Below are 16,868 nucleotides of genomic sequence, written 5' to 3' on the forward strand. Positions count from 1 at the left end.
AAGAAATATCACAACAAAATGTGAGACACCAAGAGCAATATCTAGCGCACCAGGAGCAATATCTGAAAGACAGGGAGCAAAATGAAGCTTGGCAGCACAGAATGGAGGAAAGACAAGAAAGCTGGCAGCAACAAATGATGATCCAACAACAAGAATTCCAAGCCAAGATTCTTGAAGGGCAGAAGGAACAAACAGCAAATCTCAAAGAGTCATACGACAAAATGTTCTTGACTCAAGCCAAATATGGGGAGTACACTCCCAATTTGTATCAATGGAAGAACATACATCATACCATTGGAGAGTGTAGGCACGTGGATAGGATAGAATATGATGAAGATACCCAAGCCAAGCTGGATTACTTAACTCACAGCATGCCAGCAATAAATCCACAGATTAAACCATTTGGGATGTGCCCTAAGTTAGTGAACCAGCAGAGAGCAAGAACAGATAGATACTCAGCACGTATGCAAAACAGATTGGAGGATGTTGGACTCTCGGGCTTGCTAGACTATGTCTGGGACAGAAGATGCCCTGGCGAAGAAGCTCAAGATTATACAAAGACGAGGAAAAAGAAGAGGGGAGAATCCAGCAGAATGGAAATGCCTGACAAATAGAGGTGGTAAAGTTCTTTTTACTTTTATTTAAATAAGAAAGATGTATGTCTGAGACATGACATACCTTCAATGCTTTTATGTTTTGCATTTTAATGCCTTTATGTTTTACATTTTAATGCTTTAATAGATTACTTGCATTAGAATCTTGTCATCATTCATTAGCTTTAGTATTTTGTTTTGTCCCCTTGCTGTTTGAATAAAAGGGAGATGTTTGATTTAGAAAAAGTAGTTGTTCAATGTTGCAAAAGTTAGAATGAAAGATAGTGGTGATATGTGTTTGATTCAATTGATAGCTCATAAAATAAATGCTGCAAAATGACTTGTTACTTGAAGCTTAAGCTAGTTTGCTGCTATGATCCTTCAATTAATGAAAGTCCTTTGAAAATAAACCAAAACAGAAAGAAAAAGAAATAGAAAAAGCCAAAGAAAGTGGCAAAGAAATAAACAATAAGGCTAGACACCAATAGCTTGGACCCTAGGACACATGCCTGTGGTGTTTTTGTACTAGGATATGCTTGGACAAGTAAGTTCTAAGGAGTATTTCAAAACTTGGCAACTTAGATCAACTGATTTGGGATTGCCAACTGAAAGTCCACAATAAAGAGCAACCTAGCTAGCTACAAAACATTTAGTTATCCAAAGAGATGCTGGGCATCAATGATCCTAGGAAGAAAAAGGTGAGCCATATGTCTGTGGTGAAGAAATGTTGAGTGAAATTAAGCCAAAGGCCACTGCGAAATTTGCCACCAAGCCTTCAATAAGAAATAAGCTCTTTAATGCAAAAGAAAGAAGAAAAAGCTAACAAGGGAAATAAGCAAAAAGTAAGGCATTATAGCAGCAACCTTGGTGAACCCTTAAGAAAACATTGTTTGTTTTGACAGCAAGTAATAAATGAGCTACTTTTGATCTGCATAAAATCCCATAAACCAAATTCAACTATTTGCTTAATAAGGACATATATACTTCTCTACTTCATTCTATCTCCTCTTATGTTTAGTGCTTGCTTGGGGACAAGCAAGTTTTAAGTTTGGTGTTCTGATGACAAGTCATCTTAGCCTAGTTTCACTAGTCTTTTTCTTTGTTTTTATTTAGTTTTATGCAGTTTCTTGCATTCTAAGTAAGTAATTTGGAATGGATATGCATGGTTTCTTTGAATCAAACAACCACCATTTAATTGATGCTAAATAATGAGGTTTAAGCTAAATTTAAAGATTTTTAATGATATATAAACCTTGTGAATTTGGTGATACTTTGATTGGTTGTTTTGATTAATTGTAGGTGAAGAAATGAAGAAAATAAGAAAGCGTTGCCTAAGAAGCGTGGCACAAGAAAAAGAAGAAGTGTGGCAAAGAAAAGTGGAAAGCGTGGCACATGGAACGAGGAAGCATTCTCTCAGGGAAGCAACAATGAACCAAGGAGCCAAGCTTCAATGCTCTGCTCCCCTTGAGAGCGGAGCACAAATTGAAGCTAAGAAACAAGGAAAGGAAAAGCAATGCTCCACTCTCCTTGGGAGCATTATCGGGCTCTCATCAAAAACAATTCCAAGGAAATGTGTGCCAAATATTCTCTCCAAGATTCGAACCCATGAGCAAAGGGGAGAGTGGGAAGCGTTACTCACAAGAAAAATAAATCAAAAATTGGCCAAAAGCATCCTCCAAGGTTCGAACCAAGCACCTCAAGGAAAGGAGGAGAGAGAAGCGCTACTTCCTCCACAAAGAAAAGAAGGCAGCGTGCATTCCTCAAGTGTCGAACCAAGGACCTTTCCTTGGAGGAGCCAATGCTCCGCTCACAAGGAGAGCAGAGCGCTGAAGCTTGGCACACACAAGCATGCTTGACATGGTCATGGAGCTTGTTGCACGCATCATGACACGGTCCAGGGAAGCAAGGAGCGCGCAAGACACACACAAACCAATGCTCCGCTCCCCACATGAGCGGAGCATTCCCCTGATGCTTCTTCCAGCCTTGGACGCAACAAAGGATCCCCACACAAGGCTCCAATGCTCTACTCCCCACATGAGCAGAGCATCCTCCTGGGAGCAATTTTCACATGGGCTGAAAAATTCAATAAAAAATCCAATTAAATTCATATCTTCACCAAATTAAAAAGCCCACCCAAATTCTAAAATCCAATAATAGAAAGTGTATAAATAGGAGCTAGTTTGATTTAATTAGGACCTCTAGACTTTACTTTGATTTTTTCTTTGAACTTTCATTTTCATTTTGAGCTTGTACTTTTGAATTTAGATCTTAGAGAATTGGGAAGGAGAATTGATCTCTCTTCTTCCTGGTTCTTGCTTGAGCACTCTTTATTTTTCTTGCTTTTGATCTTGGGTGGAGAATTGAAGAACTTCTGTTTCAATCTCACCTTGAGATCTCTGGTTTACTTTTCTGCATAATTTAATTTCCATTTCTGTTTACTGCATCTTCTTCTACACTTGCTGCAATTTACTTTTCTTTACTTCTTTTGCAATTGCTCTTGTTGGATCAAGGAAGGATTTGAGATCAAGACTTGTTTTCTAGTCTCTTCCACTCCTGAGATTTTCTCAAGCAATTAAGCATCTGTCACTTTCTGTTTTAATTTCTCAAGCATTTCTACTTTTCTGTTAAGATCTACTTTACTTCAATTCACCTTCTACTCTTCTGTTTAATTGCAATTCACTTGTTCTCGTTTAAATTCTGCAATCCCAATTTCCAATTCCTTTTATAATTCAAGCAATTTACATTTCTTGCACTTTAAGATTCAGCCATTTACATTTCTTGCAATCTAAGTTTCTGCAATTTACATTACTTGTTCTTTAAGATTCAGCACTTTTATTTTCTGTTCTCTTTAATTTACTGCAATTCTTCTTTCTCTCTTTACAATTCATGCAATTTAGTTTCTGCCAAATACAAACTACTCAACCAATACTTGATTCACTTGACTAAATCAACCACTAAACTAAAATTGCTCAATCCTTCAATCCCTGTGGGATCAACCTCACTCATGTGAGTTATTATTACTTGATGCGACCCGGTACACTTGCCGGTGAGTTTTGTGTTGGATCGTTTTCCACACATCAAGTTTTTGCAAAAACTTGATGGTGTTTTTATGAAAAAACGAATTTCCAAACACACAAATACTAACCAGCAAGTGTACCGGGTCGCATCAAGTAGTAAAACTCACTTAGAGTGAGGTCGATCCCACAGAGATTGATAGATCAAGCAACTTTAGTGGGTAATTAGTTTAGTCAAGCTAACATTGAGTGAATTGTGTGAAGTTGATCAACAGAAAGTAAATAGCAAGTCAAATTAAAGTGCAGAAAGTAAAGTGACTGAAACTTAAAGAGCAAGAAATGTAAATTGCAAATACTTAAATGACAAGAAATGTAAATTGCATAAAATGTAATGGGGATTGGGTGCTGGAAATTAAAGAAAGCAATATATCAAAGCTTAGAACAATTGCAAGGAAATTAAAATTGCATGAAAAGTAAATTTAGATCATAGTGGCTCAAATGTAAAGTGCAGAGAAACACACGTGCAGAAAAGTAAATATGAGCAGAAAGTAAAAACTGCAGAGAAGAAAATTGTAGCAGAAAAAGAAATCAACAAGAAAACTTAAATCAATTTTGAAATCTCAAAGAGCACTTAAAAATTTCAATGAAACAGTAAAAAAAAATAGCAAAGCAAAATTGCTTGAGAAAGCTAATCAGAGATGAAATTCAACTTGATTGCAAAATGAAATTGAAGATCTCAAGAAATCAAAGAGACTAGAAAACAAGTCTAGATCTCAATTCCTTCCTTGATCCAACAGCAAACAAATTAAAGAATAAAGACAGATGGAAGCAGTAAATGAAAGCTTTGATTCAAATCACAATTTCTAAAGTTATGCAGAAAAATAACAAGAGAAGTTGCAGATGGAGAATGAAAACAGAATTCCTTCCAATCTCAATCCAAAATTTCAAAACAGAAAAGAAACTAAGAGAGAAAGCAAAATGAAAACTAGAGAGTGCAAAACTCCCTATTGGAGCTAGCCTTCTCAATGGAGCTCACCTCCCCTAACAAAGAGGAAAATGATGCCTTATATAGGCTTTACAAAATAAAAATGAAAATGAAATGAAAAACAAATTACAATTAAATGAAATTACTAATCTAATTGATCCTTGTGCCTTTGAGTTAATGGGCTTTTTAATTTGGTGAAGAATTGATTTGAATTGGATTTTTAATTGAATTTCCAGCCCAAGTGTTGCTCCCAGTGGAATGCTCTACTCTCGTGGGGAGCGGAGCATTGAAGCTTATGTTGGAGCCCTTTGTTGCGTGTGTCTTGTGCGCATCATCCCCCTTGACCGTGTCAAGTTGCGCGCCTCATTTTCCCTTGGCCCGTGTCAAGCTTGCTTGTGTGCGCTAAGGAGTAGCGCTCTGCTCTCCTTGTGAGCGGAGCATTGGTGCTTCCAAGGGGAGGTCCCAAGTTCGAAACTTGCTGGGAGCACTTCTCCATGCTATGTTCCTCATTTTTTTCTTAGTGAAGCACGACAATGCTCTCCAAGAGAGCGGAGCTTTGCTTTGGAGTGAGGCTCCAACTTCGAGCCTTGGTGGAAGCATTGTCTGATTTTTTTGCTTATTTTTTGCCCTTAAAAATGCATTTCACTCGTGCCTCAATTTCATGCCAAATATAGATTTCCATACATTGTTGGAAAGCTCTGAATGTCAGCTTTCCAACGCAACTGGAAGCACATCAATCGGACATCTGTAGCTCAAGTTATTGCCCTTTGAAGGAGGCATGGTCATGTTGTGAGCGCCCAGATTTTAACTTAGCGAAAATTTTGCTTCCAAGTTCATCTTTGCATCACAATAATGCTCCACTCTTGGCATGAGCGGAGCTTTGTGTGCTGATTGCCAATTTTCCTTTAATTTGGTCATGGGCCATGCTTTTAAAACCGTGGCCTAAGGCTCCAAAGTGTGCTCCAACTTCAAAGTGTACCCCAAAGCTCTTTTTTTCTCCTTTTTAGTTTATTTTGTGCTTTTTGCTTCTTTTTCTTCTTATTTCCTACAAAATTTATAAAATCAAAAGATCAAGGAAATGTACCATTTAAGTACAAAAGCATTCATTATTCAAGCACAAATCATAAATTTCTTGTATGGATAAGCATAGAAAAACATGACATGGTGACATGTCATCACAACACCAAACTTAAACCTTGCTTGTCCTCAAGCAAGAAAAGAATCATGCAATAAAGATTGACAATCCAAGGTAAGAAGAATAGCAACTCAATGTTCATGGTTAGCTAGTTTTCTAAGCATGCTACAATCACAAAAGAGATGTAAATGATTGATGCTTCTATCTAGCTCAATTTATGAAATCTTTCTCTTATATTTCTTCCTTGAAACAAGCTTTTGATTTTCATATTAGCTTCTCCTTTTGGGTGCTTTGCCCCATGAGTTGATAACAAATCTACGACTTCTAAATGCTTTGTTTTCAAGTATTACCACTTGATACATAAGCACCACAAGCATTTAATTAGAGGACTTCATTAAGCTCATTTTTCTTTTCTTTTCTTTGACTCTCTAATCATTGATGCTCAGAACCTTGAGCTTTTGCACTTGAGCCTAGCCTTGACTTCTAAGTGTTTTATTTTCAAGCATTTGGCTTGATACATAAACACCACAAGTACTTAACAAATAAATTGCCATTGGTACTCAGAGCCTTCAGCTTTCTCATTCTTTCCCTTTTTCTTTTCTTGCTCTTTTTTTTGCTTTTTACTTTCTTCAAGGTTTTCATGATTTCAAAAGATTTCATAAAATGTCCTAGATGAAAACTTCAATTAAATAAAATCTAATGCAATTGAGCAACAATTAATCATACTAGCTTTCCAATACTGCACATGCTAAAATCTTCTTTAATGACCTTGTTTGTTTATGATCATAATGCTTTATTGCTTTTGAACTCACAAAAGTCAAGTTGGTAGTCACAATGCCACATCAACATGTTACAAATCAAGATTCAAGCTATGTTTTATTCATAGACACATGTAAACAGAAAAGATGAAGACAATCATGCAATTTAAGTGCTGGAAGCAAATGAGAGGAAAAGGAACTCTACAACCTTGTAGTTCATCTTCATTATTGTTGTCCTTTTTCCTCTATTCTTCCTCTTTCCCTTGCCAAACTCAGAATGCTTGCTCATCCTCAAGCTACAATTAGAACAATGGCTATGGGGCTAAGATGGATCATGAATGTCTTACATAATGAAATATTAGTAGCACATGTGTTTTAAGCAAGTAAAATTAAAGATAACAATCAAGGCACAAGAGACAGAGACATTTTGATTGCATAGATAAGAATGTGTGAACAATACATTGCATAAAAGATAAGTGGCACACCAAACATAGTGTGACACTTTCACTTGGAATTAATGCAAGTATCTTGTAAGAATTGGAACCAAATTTTGTTGCATAGCAACACCAAACTTAGAATGCAATCATATGTCAATTTATTTGAATTAAAACTAAGCAAGTGAAACTGTTATTTGTTAAGTACAATCACCAAGCCAAGAATCTGTCATGAATAAAGCTCTCTTGGTAATGTATTAACAAACACAGTAAATAAGCAAACTAAAATGAAAGCATTTAAAAGCAGAAAAATGACTAAAGAAAGTAGAATGAAAAAGTGTCAAATTAAAAGAGAAAATTAAAACTGCAGAGGCATTATGATTATGCAGACAAGTAGTGTTGCTTGAATGAATTGCATAGAAAATAAGTGGCACACCAAACTTAGAATCTTGGTGTGTCACTTTCATTTTTGATTTGATGCAATCATCCAAAAAGATTGAAAACAATTTGTTGCAAGGCAACACCAAACTTAGAATGTAACCATATGCCATTTTATTGAATTTAAACAAAGTAAAGAAAGAAAACAAAGCATAGAAGAGAAATGTTACCTACTGTTGGCATGTTGTTCTTTACTTTCTTCCTCTTCTTCCAGTTTGTTAAGAGGAATGACCTCAAGGGAGGAGAAGATTCAGCTATTGCCCCCTGTCTTGGTCTCTCCTCAGCAAGCTTTCTTTTGTTAATGGCTTGATTGAGCTTGCTTGCTGGATCAGGGGTTGGATTGCTTGTGGTTGACCCTCTATTCTTCATAAATATTGTCCTTGGTAGCTTGGTCACAATCTTCTTCTTGGTGCTTTTGTTAATTGCCTTCACTTCCTTGAATCCAAGCCTTGGTGGTTGTGTGATTGTTGGAGTCTTGTCTTCATCAAGAGTTTCTTGCAATAGTGGTTCAATGAGCTCTTCCTTTGTGCACTTCTCTACTTCACTTGAGTGTGAATTCTCTTGAGTATCTTCCTCCATTTCTTCTTCATGAACTTCCATTAATTCCTTTGGGAGGGAAGTTTTATGTTCCTCTATCACCTCAATTAGCTTCTGTGAATATGAAGCCACAAATTCAAACACCTCCATAACCTCCTTTTCTCTTGAAATTTCACTTGACACAGAGGCTTCCTCATCTTGCTTTTCCACTTCCTCACCCATAAATTGGTCTTCATCCTCACTGTTTGATGGTTTTAAGTTCCTCCTTGTTTGCTCTAAGGGCCCATTCATCTTCTTGAGGATGATTTCTTTCCAGGATTGGGGTTGTGTGTATCTTTCCACGAGTTTTCTATGTATTTCAATGGCTTGAAGGTAATCCTCATCTGTTGGTTCAAGAGACGAAGGTTGAGAGTAATTTTAGTGACATGGATGTGTTGTGGTGAAGTTGTGTTGAGGGGTGTGGAATGAGTTGTGTGATTGATGGGGTGACTTGTATGGATTTTAGAGGAAACTTTGTGTTGAGGCATAATCAAGTGATGAAGAGCTTTCAAATGAGAAACTGGGACGTGAGGGTGGATGCTCTTTCATTCCTTGGTGATACTCCCATCTACCATGAGGAAAATGATATGAATCATTTTGTGGTGGTGGTTGGTATCCCATATGATTCTCTTGCTCATCTTGTGTCTCTGAAGCAAATCTCCATGGATTGGAGTGCTTAGAATTTGTATTTTCTTGGTGATATTCCCAGCCACCATTAGATATTGGTGATGGTGGATAATATCCCATGAAATTTGTTTGATCATAAGATGAGTTGAACTCCATTTGAATTTTGGAAAACACAACACCAAGGAAAATTGAAATTACTCATATCAGAGATGAGAATTTCTTAGTGAGGTAAAAACTCAAATACCTTGGTTTTAATTTAAAACGGAAAACAAAAATAAGGAAAATGCTTGATCTAGACTTCTCACCCACTTAATCATTGTCAATCTAATTCAATCCCCGGCAACGGCACCAAAAACTTGATGTGTGGAAAATGATCCAACACAAAACTCACCGGCAAGTGTACCGGGTCGCATCAAGTAATAATAACTCACATGAGTGAGGTCGATCCCACAAGGATTGAAGGATTGAGCAATTTTAGTTTAGTGGTTGATTTAGTCAAGCGAATCAAGTATTGGTTGAGTAGTTTGTATTTGGCAGAAACTAAATTGCATGAATTGTAAAGAGAGAAAGAAGAATTGCAGTAAATTAAAGAGAACAGAAAATAAAAATGCTGAATCTTAAAGAACAAGTAATGTAAATTGCAGAAACTTAGATTGCAAGAAATGTAAATGGCTGAATCTTAAAGTGCAAGAAATATAAATTGCTTGAATTATAAAAGGAATTTTGAATTGGGATTGCAGAATTTAAACGAGAACAAGTGAATTGCAATTAAACAGAAGAGTAGAAGGTGAATTGAAGTAAAGTAGATATTAACAGAAAAGTAGAAATGCTTGAGAAATTAAAACAGAAAGTGACAGATGCTTAATTGCAGCAATTTAAAAGAAGGTTGAAAATCTCAGGAGTGGAAGAGACTAGAAAACAAGTCTAGATCTCAAATCTTTCCTTGATCCAACAAGAGCAATTGCAAAAGAAGTAAAGAAAAGTAAATTGCAGCAAGTGTAGAAGAAGATGCAGTAAACAGAAATGGAAATTGAATTATGCAGAAAAGTAAACCAGAGATCTCAAGGTGAGATTGAAATAGAAGTTCTTCAATTCTCCACCCAAGATCAAAAGCAAGAAAAATAAAGAGTGCTCAAGCAAGAACCAGGAAGAAGAGAGATCAATTCTCCTTCCCAATTCTCTATGATCTAAATTCAAAAGTACAAGCTCAAAATGAAAATGAAAGTTCAAAGAAAAAATCAAAGTAAAGTCTAGAGGTCCTAATTAAATCAAACTAGCTCCTATTTATACACTTTCTATTCTTGGATTTTAGAATTTGGGTGAGCTTTTTAATTTGGTGAAGATTTGAATTTAATTGGATTTTTGATTGAATTTTCAGCCCATGTGAAAATTACTCCCAGGAGGATGCTCTACTCATGTGGGAAGCAGAGCATTGGAGCCTTGTGTGGGGATCTTTTGTTGCGTCCAAGGCTGGAAGAAGCATCAGGGGAATGCTCCGCTCATGTGGGGAGCGGAGCATTGGCTTGTGTGTGTCTTGCGCTCTCCTTGCTTCCCTGGACCGTGTCATGATGCGTGCAACAAGCTCCCTGGCCGTGTCAAGCATGCTTGTGTGTGCCAAGCTTCAGCGCTCTGCTCTCCTTGTGAGCGGAGCATTGGCTCCTCCAAGGAAAGGTCCTTGGTTCGACACTTGAGGAATGCACGCTGCCTTCTTTTCTTTGTGGAGGAAGTAGCGCTTCTCTCTCCTCCTTTCCTTGAGGTGCTTGGTTCGAACCTTAGAGGATGCTTTTGGCCAATTTTTGGTTTATTTTTCTTGTGAGTAGCGCTCCCCACTCTCCCCTTTGCTCATGGGTTCGAATCTTGAAGAGAACATTTGGCACACATTTTCTTGGAATTGTTTTTTATGAGAGCCCGATAATGCTCCCAAGGAGAGCGGAGCATTGCTTTTCCTTTCCTTGTTTCTTGGCTTCAATTTGTGCTCCGCTCTCAAGGGGAGCAGAGCATTGAAGCTTGGCTCCTTGGTCCATTGTTGCTTCCCTGAGAGAATGCTTCCTCCTTCCATGTGCCACGCTTTCCACTTTTCTTTGCCACACTTCTTCTTTTTCTTGGGCCACGCTTCTTAGGCAACGCTTTCTTATTTTCTTCATTTCTTCACCTACAATTAATCAAAACAACCAATCAAAGTATCACCAAATTCACAAGGTTTATATATCATTAAAAATCTATTAAATTTAGCTTAAACCTCATTATTTAGCATCAATTAAATGGTGGTTGTTTGATTCAAAGAAACCATGCATTTTCATTCCAAATTACTTACTTAGAATGCAAGAAAGTGCATAAAACTAAATAAAAACAAAGAAAAAGACTAGTGAAACTAGGCTAAGATGGCTTGTCATCATGTATTCCTTCCAGGAGATTGATTGAATTCCTGCAAGTTATTGGAAGTTGCTCGTTCTCCAAGCACTTGAGAGATTGTTAGCATGCATGTATATTTGTAGGCTTTTGAACTTAGATTGGTGTGTGAACACCAAACTTAGTTTCTTGCCTTATGCAGCAAATTGAATCTATGTAGACAACATCAAGTACTTTTATTTAAGAAAGTAAACTATGAACCATAAAACAACTATGAACTAGATAACAGACTAAAAACTAGAAAACAAACACTTTTGAGTAATTTCTCTGATTGTTTGGAGCTGATAACTAGTTATGCTGAGGGTGCAATGTGTTCTTAATGTAATCCATGGTGGAACACCAAACTTAGATTTACACATTCACTCTTAAATTTCTTTGCTGTGAAACACCAAACTTAGCTCCTTGCAATACAGAGAATCTACCTTTTTTTATTGAACTTAACTAGGGAAAGGAAAGCTACCTTTGGTTGGGTTGCCTCCCAACAAGCGCTCTTTTATCGTCATTAGCTTGACGGTTGGTTTGCTGTTAGGGCGAATTGTAATGCCTGAGATCCTCTCCTCTCACTATAAAATTGTCCCCATTTGATTCCTTGATAATTTCCAAATGCTCTAGGGAAAGGACCTTTCTGATTGTGAACACTTGAGGTAACTGAGATGAAATGGTTGGAAGATGGGGTGGGATTTGTAGATGGTGGATTGATATCACTTTGTCTCCAGGGGAGAAACCTTCTGTAGGACCCATCTTGTTTCTCCATCCCCTTAGCAATTTCTTCACAACTCTTTTCTTTTCTTCCATTAGTGCTCCATTGACTCTTGTGTTAGGGAGATCCTTGTTAGCTGCTCTTCCTTATTCTTGTGGCTTCGGCTCTTTCTTGAACTCCATTGGTTGCTTCATCTCTTGAGATTCTTGTTTATCCATCAAGGAAAGCTCCAGATGCTTGCCTGGTGGTTCATTGCTATTCTCCTTCAGAGAGCTCTCACTGTATTCTTCCTTTAATTTCTTGCTCTCTTGCTCAGGTTCATGCACAGGCTTGAAGGCCTGGAAAGTGAGCTGCTCATCATGTATTCTCAATATCAACTCTCCTTGTTCTACATCAATGAGTGCTCGACTAGTAGCTAGAAATGGTCTCCCTAGAATAATGGGATGGAGGTAACTTTTCTCCATGTCCAGAATAACAAAGTCAGTTGGGAGGAAGTAGTTTCCTACTTTCACCAATACATTTTCGATTACTCCTTCGGCCTGCTTCTGAGTTTTATCTGCCAATTGGATGATTACATCCATGGATCTCAGCTCATTGATTTGCAACTTCTTCATAATTGATGAGGCATCACATTTATGCTAGCCCCTAGATCACAAAATCTTCTGTTAATTTTTGTCTCTCCTATGGCACAAGGAATATGAAAACTCCCTGGATCTTTTTTCTTCAAGAGTACGTCCTTTTGAATGAGAGCACTGCATTCCTTGTTCATCACCACTATTTGGCCACCCTTCAGATTGCTCTTCCTAGCTAGTAGCTCCTTCATCCACTTGATACAAGTAGGCATCTATTTGAGGATTTGGAGGAAGGGAATGTTGACATGAAGAGTCTTAAATTCATCCAAAAATTTAGTGTATGTTCTCCTTTTCTCACTGTCCTTGAGTCTCTCTGGGAATGGTGCTTGTGGCACATATGGTTGCAGGGTTTTTTTTTCTTTTGATTCTCTCTCTTGGGCAGGATCAGTCTTTTGCTCAATCTCTTCTTTCCTTTCTTCTGAAACTCTTAGATTATGTGCTGTAGGATTGCTAACTTCCTGTCTCCAAACCTCCTCACTTGCTAGGCTTACTGCTTTACATTCTTCCCATTTCATATTTTGTGTTCCTCCTCTTGGATTCTTCTCAGTGTCACTTGGGAAGCTATCAGTGGATTTGGGGATTTGTTGAGATAGATATCCCACCTGTGACTCAAGATTCTTAAGAACCTCTCCTCGGCTTTTTATACTCCCTCTCACTTCTTTCTTAAATTTTTTTATGTCTTCAAACTCCTTGCAAAGGTTTGTAAGCATAGCTTCCATCTTAACCATTCTGTCATCATCATGTGGTGATGGTTGGTTGGAATTGAGGTGTTGAGCGTGGTCATGGTGGTTTTGGTAAGGTGGCTGTAAGTAAGTGTTTTATGTGGTCTGGTATGGTTTTTAGTTAGAGTGTTGGTGAGTAGAGTTGTTATACTTATTTGGATTATGGGTTCTGTGGTCTTGGCCTTGGCTTTGTTGGTTTCCCCACCCAAAGTTTGGGTGGTTCCTCCAACCAGAGTTGTAGGTTTTAGAATATGGATCATTAGCTTGCCTAGATGAATTTTCAAGGTAATTAGCTTCCTCCCAGTTAACTCCTTCTTCTGTTTCCAACTCTCCTTGAGGTGATGGTTGAGTGTGGATAGCTGCAGCTTGATTCTTCTCCATTTGCTTGGTCAATTTAGCCAGTTGCTTGGTGATCATCTTATTCTGGGTCAGGATTGCATCCATTTGGTTCAATTCTAGGACTCCCCTGTTGTTGCTTCTGTCTGAGGCATAGAAATACTCATTGTCAGCCACTATCTCTATAACATCAATGGCTTCTTCAATGGTCTTCTTCTTGTTAAGGAAACCTCCAGATGAATGGTCTACAACTTTCTTTGATTCACAATTCAGCCCTTCATAGAAGATATGAAGTTGCACCCACTCATTAAACATATCAGGGGGGCATTTCCTTGTCAAATCCTTGAATCTCTCTCAAGCTTCATAAATAGTCTCACCATCTTGCTGTCTGAATGTCTGCACTTCAGTTCTCAGCCTGTTAACATTTTGTGGAGGGTAGAACCTTGTTAAGAATCTATTCACCACATCCTCCCAGGTTGTCAAGCTTTCCTTGGGAAATGATTCCAGCTATTTTGATGCTTTGTTCCTCAAGGAAAATGGAAACAGTAGCAATCTATAGGTGTCAGGATGAACACCATTAGATTTAACTGTGTCACATATCCTTTGGAATTTAGTGAGATGCTCATTAGGATCCTCTTGGGCACTTCCTCCAAAAGAACAGCTGTTCTAGACTAGAGTTATGAGCTGAGGCTTCAATTCGAAGTTATTAGCATTGATAGTTGGCTTTTGAATGCTACTACCACAGTTTTCTGAGTTTGAATTGATGTATGAGCCTAGAACTCTCCTTTCTTGTCCAGCAGGGTTGGCTCCACCTCTTCTGGCATGGTTATTCACCTCTCCTTCATGATGGTTTTTTCATATCATCCTCCATGGTTATATCCAAATCTTCCTCCTCTTCTTCTGCACCAACAGCCCTCTTTCCTCTTGCTTCCCTCCTTAATCTCAGGAAGGTTCTTTTCGGTTCATTATCAAATGAGGTTGAGGCCTCTCTTCTACCTGTCATATAATGAACAAGTACAAGAAGCAGCAAATGCAAAGTCCACTAAAACATAGTATAGTTAGCTTGGTTAGAGCAATTTATGAAATGGTTAGTGGGTTAGTTTGCTGGAAAGTAAATGAGAATGAAGAAATTAAAAAGAAATAACTAAAATTGCAGAAAAATTAAAATGAACAGCTGAAATTAAAATTCAATTAATCAAAAGAAAAGAAAAGTGCTCAATCTAGTTATCCTCCAATTTAATAATTGTCAATACAAAACCAATCCCCGGCAACGGCGCCATAAACTTGATTCACGAAAATTTGCCTCTCAACAAATTCCTACCAGCAAGTGTACCAGATTGTCGTCAAGTAAAAACTCACTGTAGAGTGAGGTCAAATCCCACAGGGATTGGTTGGTTGATCAATGTTAATTGGAGAATTGTTCTAGTTGAGCGAAATCAGATTTGGTTGAGAATTGCAGAAAGTAAAATTGGCGGGAAACATAAATTGCAAGAAATTAAATGACAGAAATTAAATTGCTAAAATTAAATGACAGAAGCTTAAATTGCAAGAAATTAAATGGGAATGGGGAATTAGCATGAAATTAAAGAACAGAATGTAAAAAAATGGGTAAGATCAGAGTAGGGAATTCATTGGGTTTTGGGAGATATTGAACTCTCCAGATCAAATCATTTTCACCTCTTCCTCAATCAATGCATTCATTGACATTGTTTGGTAATCTTAGAAGATTGGATCCCAATGTCTTGGCTCACCAATCTCTCTAAGCATGAACAATTGCCCAATGTCTTGATTTAATTTCTCATGGGAAGAGTTAAAGTTCGATCACAGACTATACCACACAAATTCATAGATCAAAGTATTGGTAGGATTACATGTCACTATATCCATCCAATCCCCAATCTAATCCAATGTGAGAAAGCAATTCTAGCATGAATTCTTCATCCCTCTCTCAAGGATCCGAAGAATTCTAATTATGGATAGCTTCTCTCTCAAGACAACTATCTAATTAAATTAAGACCGAAAGCTTTCTAACAAAAATCAAGAGAAAAGAAAGAAAAAGAAGATAAAAACTACTATTGATCCATTGAATTACAATAGAGCTCCCTCACCCAATGAAAGGGGTTTATTTGTTCATAGCTCTCAAAATGGAAATTGAAATTGAAAGATACATTCTGAATTGAAAGAAAATTGCAGAAAACTAATTCTGGCAAAAAGTAAGTGAAGTAAAAAGGTCCCCTCTAACTTAAATTCTAAGCTATTTATACACTTTCTTCCATTGTTCTTCAATCTCTGAATTGGGATTTTGGCCTTGATGGAATTGGGTTAAAAATGGCTCCAGTTGGTTTCCCTTGCTGTTGAGAAGAGATCTGTTTGAATTTGCAAGCTCTGATGCTCGATGTTGGAGTCAACGTTTGATGGCCAACGTTGACTAAAACGCCTTTCAGAAGAAAACCAGAAAAACCAGATACTTTGCTATCATCACGCTTAAGCGTGAAGTCTGTGATTTTGCTTATTCACGCGTATGCGTACACCACGCTTACACATGCATTGCCCTTTTTCCCATCCACGCGTACGCGTCACTGACGCGTGCGCATCGATTCAAGTTTCTCAAGTCCAAATTCTGGGCTCCTCGTCGCGGACGTTGGAGTCAACGTTTAAGGCAACGTTGGACCTCCAACGTTCGTTTGTTGACGCGTACGCGTGAACCACGCGTACGCGTGGATGGTCAATTTTTCTATTCCACGCGTGCGCGTGACTCACGCTTGCGCGTGACTCACGCTTGGGCGTGGATACAGAAATTTTGCTCTTTCACGCGTACGCGTCATCGACGCGTGTGCGTCACTCAAAATTTATTTAGCTCCAGAATTGAACTTTTTATCACCACGTTGGGGGTAACGTTGGATATCGAACGCTCCCTCCAATGTGAGCATTAGTAAATCATGCAGAGACTTGCTCTGCCTCTCTTCCAACATTGGAGGCAACGTTGGCTGTCCAACTTGGCCACCAACGTTGCTTCTTCTTAATCTTTTCCATGCTCCTTCTTCAACTTCTTTCCATGCCTTCCTTCACCTGTCATCAACCAATATATGCATCAAAGCCTTGCTAAATTCATGAGAATTCTCATCATTCTTAGCACACAAGTAATTATAGCATAATTCTCATGAAATTGCATCAAATTAATCATAGTTGGATGAATCTAGGTATGCATGAATTTCTACCCAATTTGCTTACTTATAATTCAAGAAAGTGCATAAAACCTATTAAAAACAAAGAAAAAGGCTAGTAAAACTAGCCTAAGATGCCCTGGGATTAGGTAATAACCCTCAGCTATCACTACTCCTCCTTCTCCTTTCGGCATAAAACGAATCGATCGCTCAAAGCAATCCAACAATACCCGATTCTTTGACAACCAATCAAATCTCAAAATCATCTCCAACCCAACCATTGGCAAACAGATTAAATCATGAACAAATTCTCTATCCTTAATCTTGAAAGATACTTCCCTACAA

At 37.9% G+C, this 16,868-nt stretch overlaps 1 non-coding gene across 1 annotated transcript; it reads left to right on the top strand.

Moving 5' to 3' along the window:
- Positions 1–13,668: 13,668 nt before the first annotated feature.
- LOC112788495 (small nucleolar RNA R71) lies at positions 13,669–13,776 on the top strand. The gene has a single exon (XR_003195856.1). It is a non-coding gene; the product is annotated as a small nucleolar RNA R71 (small nucleolar RNA).
- Positions 13,777–16,868: the final 3,092 nt, after the last annotated feature.

The sequence above is a fragment of the Arachis hypogaea genome, chromosome 20 (genome assembly GCF_003086295.3).
Source record: "Arachis hypogaea cultivar Tifrunner chromosome 20, arahy.Tifrunner.gnm2.J5K5, whole genome shotgun sequence".
In the NCBI taxonomy this organism is placed as follows: Eukaryota; Viridiplantae; Streptophyta; class Magnoliopsida; order Fabales; family Fabaceae; genus Arachis; species Arachis hypogaea.